We start from the raw sequence: 17,913 nt of genomic DNA on the forward strand, positions 1-17,913 counted from the left end.
TCATTTATTTTCTCCAACACCTTAAAACGACCATCAGCACGAGGCATTAGCTTTGATTTGCGCAAATAAGGAAATTTATCCTTACGCAAATGTAACGAAACAAGATCTCCAGGTGCAAACACAACATGTTTTCTACCCTCATCTCTAGCAAGTTTATATTTAGCATTCATACGCTCAATGTTTTCCTTAGTTAACTCATGCATTTTTAAAATCAATTCAGCACATTGTTTAGCATCAAAATTAACCTTCTCCAAAGATGGAAGAGGCAACAAATCAATAGGTGCACGAGGTAGGAAACCATACACAACTTCAAAAGGGCACATCTTAGTAGTAGAATGCAATGAACGATTATAAGCAAATTCAATATGAGGCAAGCATTCCTCCCACATTTTCTTATTTTTCTTCAAAACATCCCTAAGCATAGTAGACAATGTTCTATTGACTACTTCAGTTTGTCCATCAGTTTGGGGGTGACAAGTAGTACTAAAAAGCAGTTTAGTCCCCAACTTAGCCCATAAACATCTCCAAAAGTGGCTAAGAAATTTAGTATCACGATCTGAAACAATAGTATTTGGCACACCATGCAAGCGAATAATTTCATGATAGAACAAATCAGCAACATTAACAGCATCATCGCTTTTATGACATGGTATAAAGTGTGCCATTTTCGAGAATCTATCCACGACAACTAATATGCTATCCCTCCCCTTCTTTATTCGAGGAAAACCTAAAACAAAGTCCATAGATATATCCTCCCAAGGAACACTAGGTACAGGCAAAGGCATATATAACCCATGAGGATTGAGTCGTGACTTAGCTTTTTGACATGTAGTGCAGCGAGTGAGGGAGTCCTGGATAAGGGGGTATCCGGACAGCCGGACTATATTCATCGTCCGGACTATAGAAGCGTCAAGATACAAGACTCAAGACTTCGGCTCGTGTCCGGATGGGACTCTCCTTTGCATGGAAGACAAGCTTGGCGATCCAGATATTATGTTTCCTTCCTTGTAACCGACTCCATGTAAACCCTAGCTCTCCGGTGTCTATATAAACCGGAGAGGATGGCCCTTAGAAGGCCGATCACAATTACAATCATACCATCATAGGCTAGCTCTTAGGGTTTAACCTCTACGATCTCGTGGTAGATCTACTCTTGTACTACACATATCTTCAATATTAATCAAGCAGGAAGTAGGGTTTTACCTCCATCGAGAGGGCCCGAGCCTGGGTAAAAATTGTGTCCCTTGCTTCCTGTTACCATCAGCCTAAGACGCACAGATCGGGACCCCCTACCCAAGATCCATCGGTTTTGACACCGACATTGGTGCTTTCATTGAGAGTTCCTCTGTGTCGTCGCTTCGAGGCTTGATGGCATCTTCAATCGTCAACAACACAGTCCAGGGTGAGACTTTTCTCCCCGGACAGATCTTTCTGTTCGGCGGTTTCGCACTGCGGGCCGATTCGCTTGTCCAGTTGGAGCAGATCGATAGCTTCGACCCTGGCCGCCAGATCAGGTTTGGAAACTTGAACTACACGGCAGATATCCGCGGAGACTTTATCTTCGACGGATTCGAGCCTGCGCCAGGAACGTCAACGAGCACGGCCTAGACCTGCTGTCGGACAATGCTTGGGACATCATCCCCGAAGCAACCCCGGATCTACATCCAGGGCAGGTTGCGTTGCCTATGGACGGAGGGCTGGACCCCGCCCCGCAGGCCGCACACTCATCTACGGTGGAGCCGGACACAGGTCTCACCTTTGTGGAGGCCTGTAACCCTGGGGCCCCGGACTCATATCCGGCTGTTGGCCCTGGTCTGCACACTCTCGAGCCAGCCGAGCCAGGTTGGGCTCCGGTAATGGAGTTTACCGCTGCGGACATCTTTCAGCACTCGCCTTTTGGCAACATACTGAACTCATTAAAGTCTCTCTCTCTGTCAGGAGGCTCTGAGCCAAACTATGTCCGGCTTGAGTGGGAAGCAGGCAACGAAGGAATTTGCTGCCCACCCACCATCCACTTTGTCGCCACGATGGATGATTTAACTGACGTGCTCGACTTCGACTTTGAAGACGTCGACAGTATGGACCACGATGCAGGAGACATACAGGAGCCACCGCTCACAGGGCGGTGGATAGCCACTTCTTCATATGATATATATATGGTGGACACTCCAAAAGAAACCAATGGTGATGAGGCAACAGAGGCTAACCCCTCCAAGAAGAAAGAAAAGCATGGGCGTCGCCAACGCCGCTCCAAGCCCCGCCAAGGCAATACCGGCACCGGAGATGATGATAATCCGGACGGTGCCGATGATGAATACAACCCTGAACAACCCGCCTTCGAGCAGGACGAACAGGAAGACGGGCATGACAGCCCAGATGAACAGGCGACGGACGGGTATCCGGAGGAGGACAACTACATGCCCCTATCCGAAGACGAGGTTAGCCTCGGCGACGACGAGTTCGGCGTACCCAAAGACCCCGCAGAGCAGGAGCGCTTCAAGCACCGACTTATTGCCACTGCGAGAAGCCTGAAGAAGAAGCAACAGCAGCTTCAAGCTGATCAAGATCTGCTCACAGATAGAGGGACGGAAGTCCTGGCAGCCGAGGAATATGGACTCGAGCGCCAAACGGCTGACCGGTCGCCTCGAGGTAGGGACAAAACGGCATATCAGCAGGAACACCAACCTGCAGCCCCGCGCTGATTTACTACGGCCCGGGGCAATACTCAGGACCTGCGCGATAAACTGGGTAACGCGGCAGGACAACCAAGATTGATCTACAGATCACAGGGGCGCGCCGGAGCACATGACGAGGATCGTCATACCGGATACACTAACAACAAATCTGGCCGGGCAGAATACAACCAGTCAGATGCAGCTGGACTACGCCGCGACATAGCCCGGCACAGAGGCGCCGCACACCCCCTCTACTTCACTGATGAAGTGATGGATCAACAATTCCCGGAAGGGTTTAAGCCCGTAAACATCAAATCATATGATGGCACAACAGACCCCGCGGTATGGATCGAGGATTTCCTTCTCCACATTCACATGGCCCGCGGAGATGATCTACATGCCATCAAGTATCTTCCCCTTAAGCTCAAAGGAACTGCCTGGCACTGGCTAAACAGCCTGCCCGCAAATTCCATTGGCAGTTGGGAAAATCTGGAAGACACATTTCTTGACAACTTCCAGGGCACATATGTGCGACCTCCGGATGCCGATGACTTGAGCCACATTACTCAACAGCCCGGAGAATCAGCCAGGAAATTCTGGACTCGGTTCCTAACTAAAAAGAACCAAATAGTCGACTGTCCGGAAGCCGAATCCCTGGCGGCCTTCAAGCATAATATCCGGGACGAGTGGCTCACCAGACACCTCGGCCAGGAGAAACCACAGTCCATGGCAGCTCTCATGACACTAATAACCCGCTTTTGCGCGGGCGAGGACAGTTGGTTGGCTCGCAGCAGCACTATGCCGCATTCTGGCACGTTAGATGTCCGTGACAGTAACAACAAGCTACAGCGCAACAGACACAAGCGACTGAACAACGGCGACAACACCGAAGACACGGCTGTCAACGCCGGATTCAGCGTATCCAAATCCGGTCAGTGGAAGAAGCCATTCAAATGCAACAATCAAGGACCGTCCAGTCTAGACCGCATACTGGAGCACTCATTCCAAATTCATGGCACCCCGGACAAGCCAGCGAACCACACCAATAGAGACTGCTGGGTATTTAAACAGGCCGGCAAAATAAACGCCGAAAATAAGGACAAGGGGCTGCACAGCGACGATGACGATGAGCCCCGGCGTCCGAACATGGGGGGACAGAAGAAATTTCCCCCAGGTGAAAACGGTCAACATGATGTACGCCACCCACATCCCCAAGCGGGAACGGAAGCGAGCACTACGGGACGTATATGCGATGGAGCCAGTCGTCCCCAAATTCGACCCATGGTCAGCTTGTCCGATCACCTTTGATCGTAGGGATCATCCTACTAGCATCCGTCACGGCGGCTCAGACGCATTGGTTTTAGACCCAATTATAGACGGATTCCACCTCACAAGAGTCCTTATGGACGGAGGCAGCAGCCTGAACCTGCTTTATCAGGACACAGTGCACAAAATGGGCATCGATCCTTCAAGGATTAAGCCCACCAAAACCACCTTTTAGGGTGTCATTCCTGGAGTAGAGGCCCACTGTACGGGCTCTATAACATTGGAAGTGGTCTTTGGATCTCCGTATAACTTCCGAAGCGAAGAGCTAATCTTCGATATCGTCCCTTTCCGCAGTGGTTACCACGCACTGCCGAACGAACCGCATTCGCCAGATTCAACGCGGTACGACACTATGCATACCTCTAGCTCAAGATGCCAGCCCGCGTGGGGTCATAACAGTCAATGGAAATATGGACCGCTCTCTCCGTACAGAAGAGCACACTGCAACCCTTGCGGCCGAAGTACAATGCGGCCTCCTCCGGCAAACCACCAATCCGGCGACGACAACCTCAAGCTCCGTCAAGCGAGGGCGGAACACCCCGCAGCAGGATCAGCAGGCACGTCAAGAGCATGACTAGCAGTCCGGCCTCCGCTCAAGTCCCACCCAAGCAGCGTTCGTGCCACGCGTACACAATTATGCACTCAAAATACCATGGGCACAGGAGGAGGCGTAGTAGTGGCTCAGTCAACAGTACGGTATTGCTTCGTAACCTTTCCTTTTACCCTTAAGGACATTGCTTTAGTGCAGCTTCTCTAGAAGAGCCAGATTGTCGGACTTACATAGGATAGGAAACCCAGGAGGCAACAGGCTTTGGGCACAGCAGGAAACACCCAGGTGGAATCTATTTACGATCGTTGTTCGTGCTTTATCTATCTATACGTAGCCTGCTCCTGGATAGGATATGTCAAATAATCCTATTTATTTCCCCTTAATGCATTCATTGTAAACATACGCTTAAACGTATTATTTATCAATGGGAGACCACATATAGCGTCAACTTACTTATTTTTATTTGAGCATTTTTTATAAATGTCTATTTGATTTTGCATCCGTACACTTTGGTACGGTTAGTTTGCCAGGGGCTTCTTATGGCGCCCCATAATACGGCAAGACAAGTCCGAACACTTTCAACAGTGCGGCACCCCGAACTTATAGCATTATATGCATTAGCTCTGAATCATGTCTTGGGTTACAGTTGGGATAGCCCGGCTCCCTTGTTTTGGTGCCTTACGTTCCGTTAATTTGGTTAAGGTAGCGCAGGGAGAACTACTGCGATTGTGCCCTGGTTTTTTCGGACGAGCACCTCAGTAGAAAAAGCACAAAACTGTCTGACATGATATGGCGAGAGCTGGTCACTGTTCGAGAGGTCTTAAAATCCTTAAAGATTTTTCCGCTTTAGACGATAATTCGGCTTTGTCCGATATAGGCGTGTATAGCGCCCCAATTCGGCCTTCCGGATTCTAGGGGCTTCGCCGAAATTTAAAATTATAGACTTCTATGGCTAAGTGAAGGTTATAAAGCCGTATAGTACGATTGCCTTGTTCGCTGCGCTGGATACCTCCTTAAGGGACCAAACATTTGGATAAAGAGTGTCCGGGTTTTCCACGTACACCCGAGTACTAGTTACACAGGGGCGGAAGCCGACGACTGGCCTACTTTCAGAATTTGATAAACAACCGCACAGAAGGTAATATTTTAAATAAAAAAAGTGCTACATAGCACAAGTAACTTCATCTTTAAATTACAAACATGACAGAGGTGAATTCATTCAAAAATTATGTCTTTAGTACATTCATCGGCCATGAGGCAAGCACCCTTCATCACGCCATCATAATACTTCTCGGGGACACGATGCGGCTTGCCCTTTGGCGGCCCGTCCTTCACCATCTTCTCCGCATCCAGCTTGCCCCAATGCACCTTTGCACGGGCAAGGGCCCGGCGGGCACCCTCAATGCAAACGGATCGCTTGATAACTTCAGACAGGCATCCACCATCTGCTTGATCAGGCCAAAGTAGCTGGTGGGCAGAAGCTCACCAGGCCATATCCAGACTATGAGATCCTTCATAGCCACTTCGGCCGCCTTGTGGAGTTCGACCAACTGCTTCAGTTGGTCACTCAGAGGCGTTGAATGTTCGGCCCCAGCATACTGGGACCAGAACAGCTTCTCCGTTGAGCTCCCCTCCTGGGCACGGTAGAACTCTGCGGCGTCTGATATGCTGCGTGGCAGATCTGCGAATGCCCCTGGAGAGCTCCGGACTCGGGTAAGTAAAAGAAACGCCTCCTCCACATGCTTGCTTTGCATAAAAAAATTCTTACCCGCCGCTATCTTTCTGGCCTCCGGGATCTCCTGCTATGCCCTCTCGGCTTCGTCCTTGGCGTCTTTTATATTTGTAAGGGCCTTCGCAAGCTCGGCCTCTTTTGCTTTCAGCTCATGCTCCGCAGACTTGAGCTTCTTGCCGAGCTCCTGGAGCTCTTCTTGTACCTCGCCCACTCGGGCCTCTTTCTTTTTGCACTCCTTGAGTTCCAAGGCCGCTTTGTGTTCGGCCTCGGACAATGCATTCTTGAGAGACGCCACTTCGTTGGTGGCCTCTATTACCATATCACGATGTTTCATCGTTAGCATAATCAAATTCTATTTACTATTCATTATATGAGAGAGGGGAATCATTCACCTTTGCTCTCCTCGAGCTGCCTTCTCGCGAGGCTGAGCTCTCCCTGTGCCCGCTCTAAGTCCTGCGTTAGGCCGGCGATTTCGGCCATGCGAGCAGCAGCGGCCAGCAGCACAGCCTGTTTATTTACATTCAAACTTATTGTTAGACTCCTGCGGATTATAATAGACCCTCCGTTTGGTTTTTCTTTCCGAACACCAAACAGAGTATCAGGGGCTACTACCTATCGGGTGGTAATTTCACACATTTTTACTTACCTCAAAGCATGTTAGGAGGCTGGTGCAGGCCTCGGTTAGTCCGCTCTTGGCGGACGAAACCTTCTGAATCACCGCACTCATAAGAGTACGGTGCTCTTCATCTAGGGAAGCGCCGTGAAGCGCTTCTAGCAGACAATCCGGCGCCTCGGGCGCAACGGAAGTCCTTAATACAGACGGCCCTCCCTCCATAACGAGGAGCTGCCCACCTAAGTCCGGAACCACTGAAGGCTCCGGAACAGTGTTTGGCTGAGAGCCCGGCTTGCTGTGGCTCTCATCAACACGATCGGCGAGGACCTTGAACCCGCGAATCCGACGTCTGGGACGCCGCCTTGAGGCGCCTCCAGGGCCACCTCTGCCATCACCATGAGCCTTTGGGACAACACCTCCGTGTCATCCGCAGGACGAAGAGACATGGTCGTCGGGAGTGAGTTCATTGCTGACTCACTCAAGGACCCATCCGAAGACGACACTTCAGGATGGGCCCTGTCCGGACTGCATACAAGTTCGGCATTATAAAAAAAACTATGAAGCAAAATTACGATTGAGTGCGGATACTTACGATCGCACTAGGGGCTTCTTTCTGGGCAGCCACCCTTCCTCGCTATCGGCAGCGGTGGCAGAGTAGTCTGGAAGGGACACCTTTCCCTTCTTGGACGTCCCAGTCTCTCCCACCGGGGCGGCCTTCCTCTTCTTCTTCCCTCCCCCAGTACGGGGAGGTGGAGTTTCTCCATGTTCCTCCCCACCTCCGCGGGAGGAATCAGCCTCGTCATCATCGGACGACAAGGGTATGACGGCCTTACGCCGGGGGCCTCTCCTGACCCCCTGGTCCGCCATCTCAGGCCCCCCATCCTTTCCGAATGGGGCGGCCTCTTCTTCTTCTTATTCTTCCCCTTCGGGGGAGGAGTGCGCCTCGTCGTCTTCGGACGAGGCTTGCGCAACCTTACTTCGGAGACCCTTTCGGGTCCCCGGGGCCTTCTTATCGGCCTTCTTCTCCGGCCCCTTATAGGACGTCGGGACCAGCATCTTCGTTAGAAGATCACTAGCTTGGCTTTCTGGCAACGGAGCCGGACTATCAATCCGCTCCGCTGTCTCCACATACTCCTAAACAAATATACACAATCACTTAGGTATTCTCCATGAATACATTGGGAAGAACCGGACCCGGTGGCGGCCTGAGAACTCACCTGGGTAGGGTAGCATGCGGCGTGGAGCCCACGGTCCTCGGTTATGAGAGGAGGTACTTCGGTGGCCTTGAACAACGCCTTCCACGCGTTCTTGTGCTTCATGCCATAGAGCCTCTGGAGCGTCCGGTGTTCGGCCGGGACGAACTCCCACAGATTGAATGCCCGCCTTTGTCACGGCAGAATCCGGCAAATGAGCATGACCTGGATCACGTTGACAAGCTTGATGTTCTTGTCCTTCATGCCCTTGATGTAGTTGATGAGTCCGGTCAGCTCTATAGATTCGCCCCATAACAGGACCTTCTATTCCCAGGAGGTGAGCCACATAGGGGTTCCAGATAGGAACTCAGGGGCAGCCGCCCAGTTGGCATCGCGTGGCTCAGTGATGTAGAACCACCCCGATTGCCACCCCTTCATGGTTTCCGCAAAGGAGCCTTCAGGCCAGGTGACATTAGGCATTTTTCCCACCATGGCTCCTCCGCACTCCGCTTGTTGGCCACTCACGATCTTCGGCTTCACGTAGAAGATTTGCAGCCACAAGCCGAATTGAGGCTTGATACGGAGGAAATCCTGGCATACGACGATGAACGCCGAGATGTTGAGGACGAAGTTCGGAGCTAGATCATGGAAGTCTAGCCCGTAGTAGAACATGAGCCCGCAGACGAAGGGGTGGAGTGGAAACCCCAGTCCACGGACGAAGTGGGCAAGGAACACGACCCTCTCGTGGGGTCCTGGAGTTGGAATGACCTGCCCCTCATCTGGTAGCCGGTGCGCTATATCTGCGGCCAAGTATCTGGCCGCCCGGAGATTCGCGATCTTCTTCTCCGTCGCGGTGGAAGCCACCCACTCCCCCCTGCTCCGGACATGACTAAGTGTGCGGAGAAGACCTGGACTAGGGCGCTAGAGCTCGAGGGGGCAAGAGTATGCGAGGGAGGAAGAAGGCGTGGGTAAAAATGTGGAACTCTTATCCCTTTATAGAGGCGACAAAAGTGGTGCGCCTCCCCACTAGCCTGTTGAGAATCGCTTACTTCCCAAGCGCCACGATTGATGGCAAGGGGGGATTACCCATACCCGTATTGATGAGAATCCTGTGATAAGGGGACATGATCTCTGCTTTGACAAGACGTGTCAAGGAAACCGCCTCGCGATGCGCGCTGTGGCTGGTTGTGAAAAAACGGTTCGAATAATGACCTGGCTCTAATGGCATGTCACGCCATCTAAAAGTTGTCAGCTGAAGTATCATTCTCTCTACGGTGGTATGTGAAGATCATTTTGCAGATCTGGACACGGTCTACGTGTTCGATAACCATCTTGGAGTATTAGGAGGAGGAACCCGCCTTGCAATGCCGAAGACAAGACTGCGCGCCGGACTCATCGTCATTGAAGCCTGGTTCAGGGGCTACTGAGGGAGTCTTGGATAAGGGGGTATCCGGACAGCCGGACTATATTCATCGTTTGGACTATAGAAGCGTCAAGATACAAGACTCAAGACTTCGGTTCGTGTCCGGATGGGACTCTCCTTTGCGTGGAATACAAGCTTGGTGATCCGGATATTATGTTTCCTTCCTTGTAACCGACTCCATGTAAACACTAGCTCTCCGGTGTCTATATAAACCGGAGAGGATGGTCCTTAGAAGGCCGATCACAATTACAATCATACCATCATAGTCTAGCTCTTAGGGCTTAGCCTCTACGATCTCGTGGTAGATCTACTCTTTACTACACATATCTTAAATATTAATCAAGCCGGAAGTAGGGTTTTACCTCCATCGAGAGGGCTTGAACCTGGGTAAACATTGTGTCCCTTGCTTCCTGTTACCATCAGCCTAAGACGCACAGATCGGGACCCCCTACCCGAGATCCGTCGGTTTTGACACCGACAGCGAGCAATAAAACACTCAACATCCCGTCTCATCTTTGGCCAAAAGAAATGTGTAGCAAGTACGTCCTCCGTCTTCTTCACGCCAAAGTGTCCCATTAATCCTCCTCCATGTGCCTCCTGCAACAACAAAAGACGAACGGAGCTAGATGGAATGCATAGCTTGTTAGCACGGAACACAAATCCATCATTAACGACGAACTTGTTCAACATTCTTCCTTCTTTACAATTCTGCATTACATCTTTAAAATCAGCATCATGCACATATTGATTTTTGATGGTCTCCAAACCAAATATTTTGAAGTCAAGTTGTGAAAGCATAGTATAGCGACGAGACAATGCATCAGCAATGACATTTTCTTTACCCCTCTTGTATTTAATGACATAAGGGAAAGTCTCAATGAATTCAACCCATTTAGCATGTCTACGATTCAGTTTAGCTTGACTTTTAATATGTTTCAAAGATTCATGATCAGAGCGTATAACAAATTCTTTGGGCCATAAATAATGTTGCCATGTTTCTAAAGTCCGAACAAGAGCATATAATTCTTTATCATAAGTAGAATAATTCAGACTAGGCCCACTCAATTTTTCAGAGAAGTACGCAACAGGTTTGCCATCTTGTAATAACACACCTCCTAATCCAATTCCACTAGCATCACATTCAAGCTCAAAAGTCTTATTAAAATAAGGAAGTTGGAGTAAAGGAGCATGTGTCAATTTATCTTTCAATACCGTGAAGGCTTCTTCCTGTGTGGTACCCCAAAGAAAAGGCACATCTTTCTTTGTAAGCTCATTGAGAGGTGCAGCAATGGTGCTAAAATCTCTCACAAAACGCCTATAGAATCCAGCAAGGCCAAGAAAACTCCTCACTTGTGTGACCGTTTTGGGCTGCGACCAACTCTCAATAGCTTCAATCTTGGCTTTATCAACTTCAATTCCCTGTGGAGTAACAACATAGCCAAGAAAAGATACTCGGTCGATGCAAAAGGTGCACTTCCCAAGGTTAGCAAACAAACATGCATCACGTAAAGCAATAAAAACAGCACGTAAATGTTCCAAATGTTCCTCCAAAGATCTGCTATAAATCAGTATATCATCAAAATAGACTACCACAAATCGTCCAATAAAAGCACGTAAAACTTCGTTCATTAATCTCATGAAAGTACTAGGTGCATTAGTTAACCCAAAAGGCATGACTAACCACTCATATAATCCAAACTTAGTTTTAAATGCCGTTTTCCGTTCATCTCCCAATTTCATACGAATTTGATGGTATCCACTACGTACATCAACTTTGGAGAATATTGTAGAGCCACTCAATTCATCAAGCATATCATCTAGCCTAGGAATAGGATGACGATAACGAATAGTAATATTATTAACGCCTCTACAATCAACACACATACGTGATGTACCATCCTTTTTCGGCACTAGAATGATAGGAATAGCACAAGGACTAAGGGATTCGCGTATATAACCTTTGTCGAGCAGCTCCTGTACTTGATGCATAATCTCCTTCGTCTCCTCTGGATTGGTATGGTATGGTGCACGCTTGGGTAATGATGCACCGGAATTAAGTCAATCTGATGCTCAATCCCTCGAATGGGAGGTAATCCCGGTGGCAGTAGGAGGAAAAGAGGAAGGCACGTCCTCAAATGAAAATAATGCCTCTTTGCACACAAAAGCATAGCAAACAGATTTGTTAAAATCTAGCTCATCAATATCAGATTTGGTGGCAAGTAAAGATGCACTTTTCAATTTAATTTCAGAAACAACACTAGATGGTTTACTATTAGGCTTCATTTGTTGCTCAAATTCTTTTGCCACAATCTGATTTTCACTCTTATGTTTCTCCTGTTTTGCTTTATTAGCTCTATTAATATCATCTTTCAGAATGGACTCAGGAGTCATAGGAAGCAAAGTAATATTTTTATCCTTATGAACAAGAGTATACTGATTGTTTCTACCATGGTGTACAGAATTTTTATCAAATTGCCATGGTCGACCAAGTAATAAGGAACATGCTTGCATAGGTACCGCATCACAATCAACATAATCAGCATATGTAGAGATACTAAAATGCACACGAACAATACGTGTTACCTTAACCTTGCCGCTGTTGTTGAACCATTGGATGTAGTAAGGATGTGGATGTGGTCTTGTGGTGAGAGATAGCTTCTCCACCATCTCCATGCTTGCCAAGTTGTTGCAGCTCCCTCCATCTATGATGACGCGCATAGAACGTTCCTTCACAACTCCCTTTGTATGGAACAAATTGTGCCTCTGATTTTGCTCAGCTTGTGTTACCTGCACACTCAAAACACGTTGAGCAACTAAACTTTCATACCTGTCAGCGTCTTCGGGAGCCATGTATTGCATCTCATGATCAGAATCAGCTCCACCGTGTTCTTCACTTGTAATAAGCGCCAAAGTCTCCTCATCATAGTCACTAGCGGACTCATACCCACCATCCTCAGTAGCAATCATCACATGCTGAGATTTGCATTCTCTCGCATAATGACCTCTTCCCTTACAACGACGACAAATAATATCACTTGTGTGCCCTGTTGATGCCATGGAAGAAGAAGAGCTTTGTGCAGGCCCGGCAGGTGCGCTCTTGGCAGATAGTAGTGGTTGTGCCTGCTTTCTTGTATCACGGCTGTAGGTGGCACCTGATGGAGGTGCTGGTGTAGTGGAAGTAGAAGATGCACGCGGTGCCCATGATGAAGGTCGACCTGCAGAAAAGTTAGTTCGCGCCAATGCCTATTGATCCTGCACTTCACGTTCAGCTTTACAAGCAGGATGGAATAAACGAGTGATATTAGTATACTCCTTATACTCTAGAATGGTCTGAATCTCTCTATTTAGTCCACCCATAAAACATGCAAGCATAGCTTCATTCTCCTCAACAATACCACATCTAATCATGCCAGTTTGTAATTCCTCATAATATTCTTCTACAGAATTTTTTCCTTGTCTTAAACGCTGCAATTTTTGAATTAATTCACTTTGATAATATGGTGGAACCCAACGAGTACGCATAGCAGTTTTCAAAGCAGCCCAAGTAGCTGGAATAGGATATAATCTACAATGTTCAGACCACCAAACACATGCAAGCTAGTGAAAGCACAAACAGCAGCAGGAACACGTCTCTCCTCAGGATATTGTAAACATGTAAATTGTTGTTCAGTTTCTAACTCCTAAGTAAGATATATATCAGGAACATATTGTTGAGTGTAATAAGACGGCGGCGGGCTGCACATGCCCGATGCGTGTATGGGCGCGCACCAGGCGTGTGTGGTGCGTCGGGACCGTGGGACGTGTGTGCGTGCGTGTGTGCGTGCGTGACTGGGCAGATGTAGTAGCCAGGCTAGCTGGGACGCAGTGATAGCGCATGTTTGTTGAGGGCTCGGCAGAGGAAGCGCGAGAGCGCGTCGTGCGCACTCTGAGCGGGCCGAACTGGGTGGCGTAGTGGTCAAGCCGTGAGCTAGTCGTGGGGTGGGTCACCCGGGTATAAAGGGGCATCGTTGTGTTGGCTGTAACGGTGCTGGGGTGTGCGTTTGAGTTCGTGCTCAATATACACAGGCATTCGAGCGCCGGGAGAAAAGTACCTCACCAAGTCTCTGATTGTCTTCCTCCTCGTCTCCTTCTCGTTTTGGTTCGAGCCACTGCACCAGGAGAGAGAGAGTTGACACTGGGAGAGACTGGGAGGAGTACGCGTCGGTGCAGCAGCAAGGTGTTCGATCACCGGTGGAGCTCGGTCGCTGCGTTCCTCAAGCTCGGACCTTGTCTAAGGTGATCACCGGAGGGACAGGGTTCCATTTTTGCCCTGACACATATCTACACTCAAATGGTGGAATATTCAAGTTCAGTTTAGGAAGATGGTCATGATCTCGTACCTGAAGGACATCCCTACCATTGTGATTATTTGCATGTGGACGACCTGGTGGTTGTGGTGCTGGTGGTTGCACGTAGTTTTGATTTTGATCAACCTCATCCTTGTAATCTCCCGCATAATCATCCTCCGCATCAGCAACAAGAGCCACAGAAGTATCAAGAGCAGCACCAATAGTTTGGCCAGGCTGAAGAATGACACGGCTCGCTCGGCGGAGGGCTATTTCGCGACGTGGAGGTAGTTGTTGTTGTTGCAGAGGTGCGGCAGGTGCAGCCAGTGGTGGAAGACGTGCAAGCAGTTCAATAAATCTGTTATCGAGCTTTGTTTCAAATGTCTTCTCAAGGCCAGTGATCTTCTCCATGGCCTCTTGAAAATTGTTCAGCACATCTTGCACCTGTTCAGTCATCATTTGCTGAAACTTATCATGAAGATCCTTGTTCGTTAAGTTCTCCTAGTCAATCTCGTCGGCTTGTGATCCTAGCATGGTTAGAAACACAAAAGAATATGATCCTATAGACTACTAACAAGTGGTGGTGGTGGGTGTCACAAATCCGTCAAGCAAAACTCAAATTCTTAAGTTCTTACCCAGCAGCAGGCGGTGATCGGCAACCGTTGTAGTCAAATCTCTCAAAGCTTGGATAGAGAGATTACTAGGGAGAGCCAAACGCGCGACATAGATGTATGTGGAGCTGGGAAGGCTTATAATATGGTAGCAAACGGGTCAGCAATAATCAATTCAGATATGCAAAGTTGAATAAATGCGCAACGACGGTACTATGCTGGTCCTAGGCTAGACCGTGCTAGAGACGCGAGCCAAGAACACTAACAAAATCACGGCGCTGGATGTAAACAAGGGAAAAGCACACTCTGGAATTTTTTTTCACTCTGTTTTTTTTGCGCTCCTCTTTTTTTGTGAAAAATCACTATAATGGCGAGTGTCTCAAAACTCTTCCCAGGTCAAACTGACAGGATAGGCACGGAATTTTTTGACCATTTTTTTCTGACTGCCCGGACCCAAAAACTTGAAATGGGTCAAAAAAACTTTCTATAACGGTGACTGTCTCAATACGCTTGGAAGCACCTAAAAATAGGATAGGGGGAATTTTTTGGTCAAGTGCGTTTTTGGAAAATTTTGGGCCTAAACGGAGGGTGGTTTCCGGACTCCTTTTTTCGGAAACCTACTCATGCAAGGAAACACGAATCGGAAATTAGATGGATCTCGAAAACAAACCTAATATGAAAGTAACTCGGGTTGGTGGTGTATATATGGTGGTAGGATATGGCAGCAGTGGTGGTATATGGTAGCGGTGGTGGTATATGGATACGAAGCAGTGGAGGTATATGGATACGGATTGGTGGTGGTATATGGATATGGATTCGGAGCGGTGGCGGATCAGCGGTGGTGGTAGATGGCAGGAGCGATGACGATGGTGTGGCGGCGCCGTGACAACTTGTGAACAGAACTTGAAACTCCAAGGGAAACTAGACGCTAAGACAAGCAACTTGACACGACGATGCAACCGCAAATTCAACAAAGCAAATACAGAAGAGATTAATCAAAGGCTCAGATTGGTTCGGATAGGATGAACTAACCCTATTTTTTTTGGCTTTTTCGTGGACTATAGGTATGAATAAAAGACTCGATCTAAACTACGAAAAACTGTAAAATCTCACCGAGCAACCTGAAAATTTGATACCAGTTGATAGAGGCAAAGGTGTCCCGTCTTTCGATGAGATGGTGGCTATCGTTTTGGTGGAAGTCGACTTTGACGATCCGACTACGAACGTGTGAGGACGTCGCGCCTTAGCAATTGCTAAACCAACTCCGAGAGGTTATTGACCACGCCGGAGCACGATCAACCTGACCACGAAGGTCTATTTCTTGCAAGCAAATGAAGAACAAGCAAGAAACAAAGATTGCAATCTGGATATTGCGAATAACAGAGGAAAGCTTTATTAATGAAGGTGGGGTTCTGTGACGCCTTTGTCTGGTCGTTGAACACAAACGAAGTACGCGAAGTTGCAGCTATGGTGAACTTTTAATCTAAACAAAACCCAATGTTTAAACGGTGCCCTAAGGGATGTATATATGGAGGAAGAGGGGGCAATTTCGTGTCCCTTGGTGGAGGGGTCCGAAATCAACCCTATCTCTTGTTTCCGCACACATACGAACTCTAAAAATAGCCTATACTTATGTATTTCGAAATTACATGGGCCTGGCCCAATAATAAGGTGACGCGGCACCTAGAATAGCCTCGGGACGAAATTTATGTAGTCGCATCTTGTATATTTTGTCCAAGGCTTCATGCACCCGTTATGGAGGCTTCAAAGTACTGAAATCATCACTTGTAACTCCGTTCTTGTTCCCCTTGCGCATGCCATCATCTCCATGCTTGTTCTTGCTCCAATGTTCATCCTTCTCCAAGCTAGGCCCTTCATTTGTAAGCAAAAAAAAGTATCCAATTTAGGCATCATATTCTCAGGAACATTAGAATCATTACCAAGAAACGGAAGTACCTGATAATTTAATTGGCGTGCGCGAGCTCTAGTAATTGGTCCAGTATATGTAGTAGTAGGGGTTGTGGGTGTAACAATGGTATTGATGTCCTCATCAAACGTGGCTCATGATACCAAGATGATGTAGGGCGGAACCCTAGGGGCCGATCTTTCACGTTTGGAGTGGATCCTACAGGGAAACGTGAAGAACGCGCAGGAGAACACAAGGGAAAACACGGGGAGAAATGAGAGAAACACTCAACCGACAAGGAATCGATCACACAAGGGCTTGATTACCGAAAGCACATGGTAACACATGATCCAAAATCAACAAAGGAAGATACAAGAGTAATCGTTCTTCTCCGTGAGGAGGTCTTGATTGTCTTCTTTGGATGGAGGCCTTGAATCCGAATGGATCTTCTCCGAAGAGGCACGGTCCCTCACGTGGAGCAGATCCGGTACGGATGAGCAGAGCTCTATCTCTAAATGAGCTATCACAATGCTAACCCTAAAACATAGGTGGGGATGGAGTATATATAGTATAGGGGTGAAGAGGGGTACATGGGCCTTGGCCCTTACACTGTTCGCAGACAGGGAGGGCCGGATGTCCGGGCGTCGGGCCGGCTGTCCGATGCCTCGCGAGGGGCCGGATGTCCGGGCTGAAGGGCCGGATGTCCGGGGTGGTGCAGCTGGCAGTTCTGTTCTCTGGATGGGCGAGGTCGGATGTCTGCTCGGAGGGGCTGGATGTCCGCTGCTTCGGGAGGCACTGGATGTCCGGTGTGTTGGTCGAATGTCCGGGCTGTCGGGGCAACCTTCTGTGCTGCCTGGACGCTGGTGCCAGATGTCCAGGATTTTGGCCGGATTTCCGATGAGGGGGGCCGGATGTACGGGCTAGACAACGGATGTCCGGTCCCTGTAGCTTCTTCTGCAGAGGCCTGGCCGTGTAGATCTCCAGGGGCCAGATGTCTGGGGTCCTGGCCGGATGTCCGATGCTTGGAGGCTGCTCTTGCCTTCTTCCATTGGTTCTGTTCTTCCGTGGACTTGGGGTCTTGACCATCTTCATGTGCATCCTCGGGAGGGTCCTCTTGGTACCTAATCATGCACAACATTCCGGATTGAGGTAGTAGCCATGTCTCGAGAGGATCATGTGATATATCACTAAGGAGAGAAGTCACCTCGGCTTTGAGAGCTCTAGCTCGTGCTCTAGTCATGGGTCCTCTTGGTGCTTGATGAGATGATGGAAGGTCCATGGGGATGACCGAAGGATGCTCCACATCATCTCCCCCCCATGGGAAAGATCCGTCCTCGGATCGAAATCCTCATCACCAAGGTACGGGAAGAGATCGGAGACGTTGAAGATGTCGCTCATGTTATACTTGTCGTGTGGGAGATCGATCTTGTAAGCATTGTTGTTGTAGCGTGCTAGCACCTTGAAGGGTCCATCGGCTTGAGGGAGAATCTTGGACTTGCGTTTGTTGGGGAAGCGGTCCTTGCTAAGGTGTAGCCACACGAGGACTCCAATGTTGAATA

The sequence above is a fragment of the Triticum aestivum genome, chromosome 7B, assembly GCF_018294505.1.
Source record: "Triticum aestivum cultivar Chinese Spring chromosome 7B, IWGSC CS RefSeq v2.1, whole genome shotgun sequence".
Lineage (NCBI taxonomy): Eukaryota > Viridiplantae > Streptophyta > Magnoliopsida > Poales > Poaceae > Triticum > Triticum aestivum.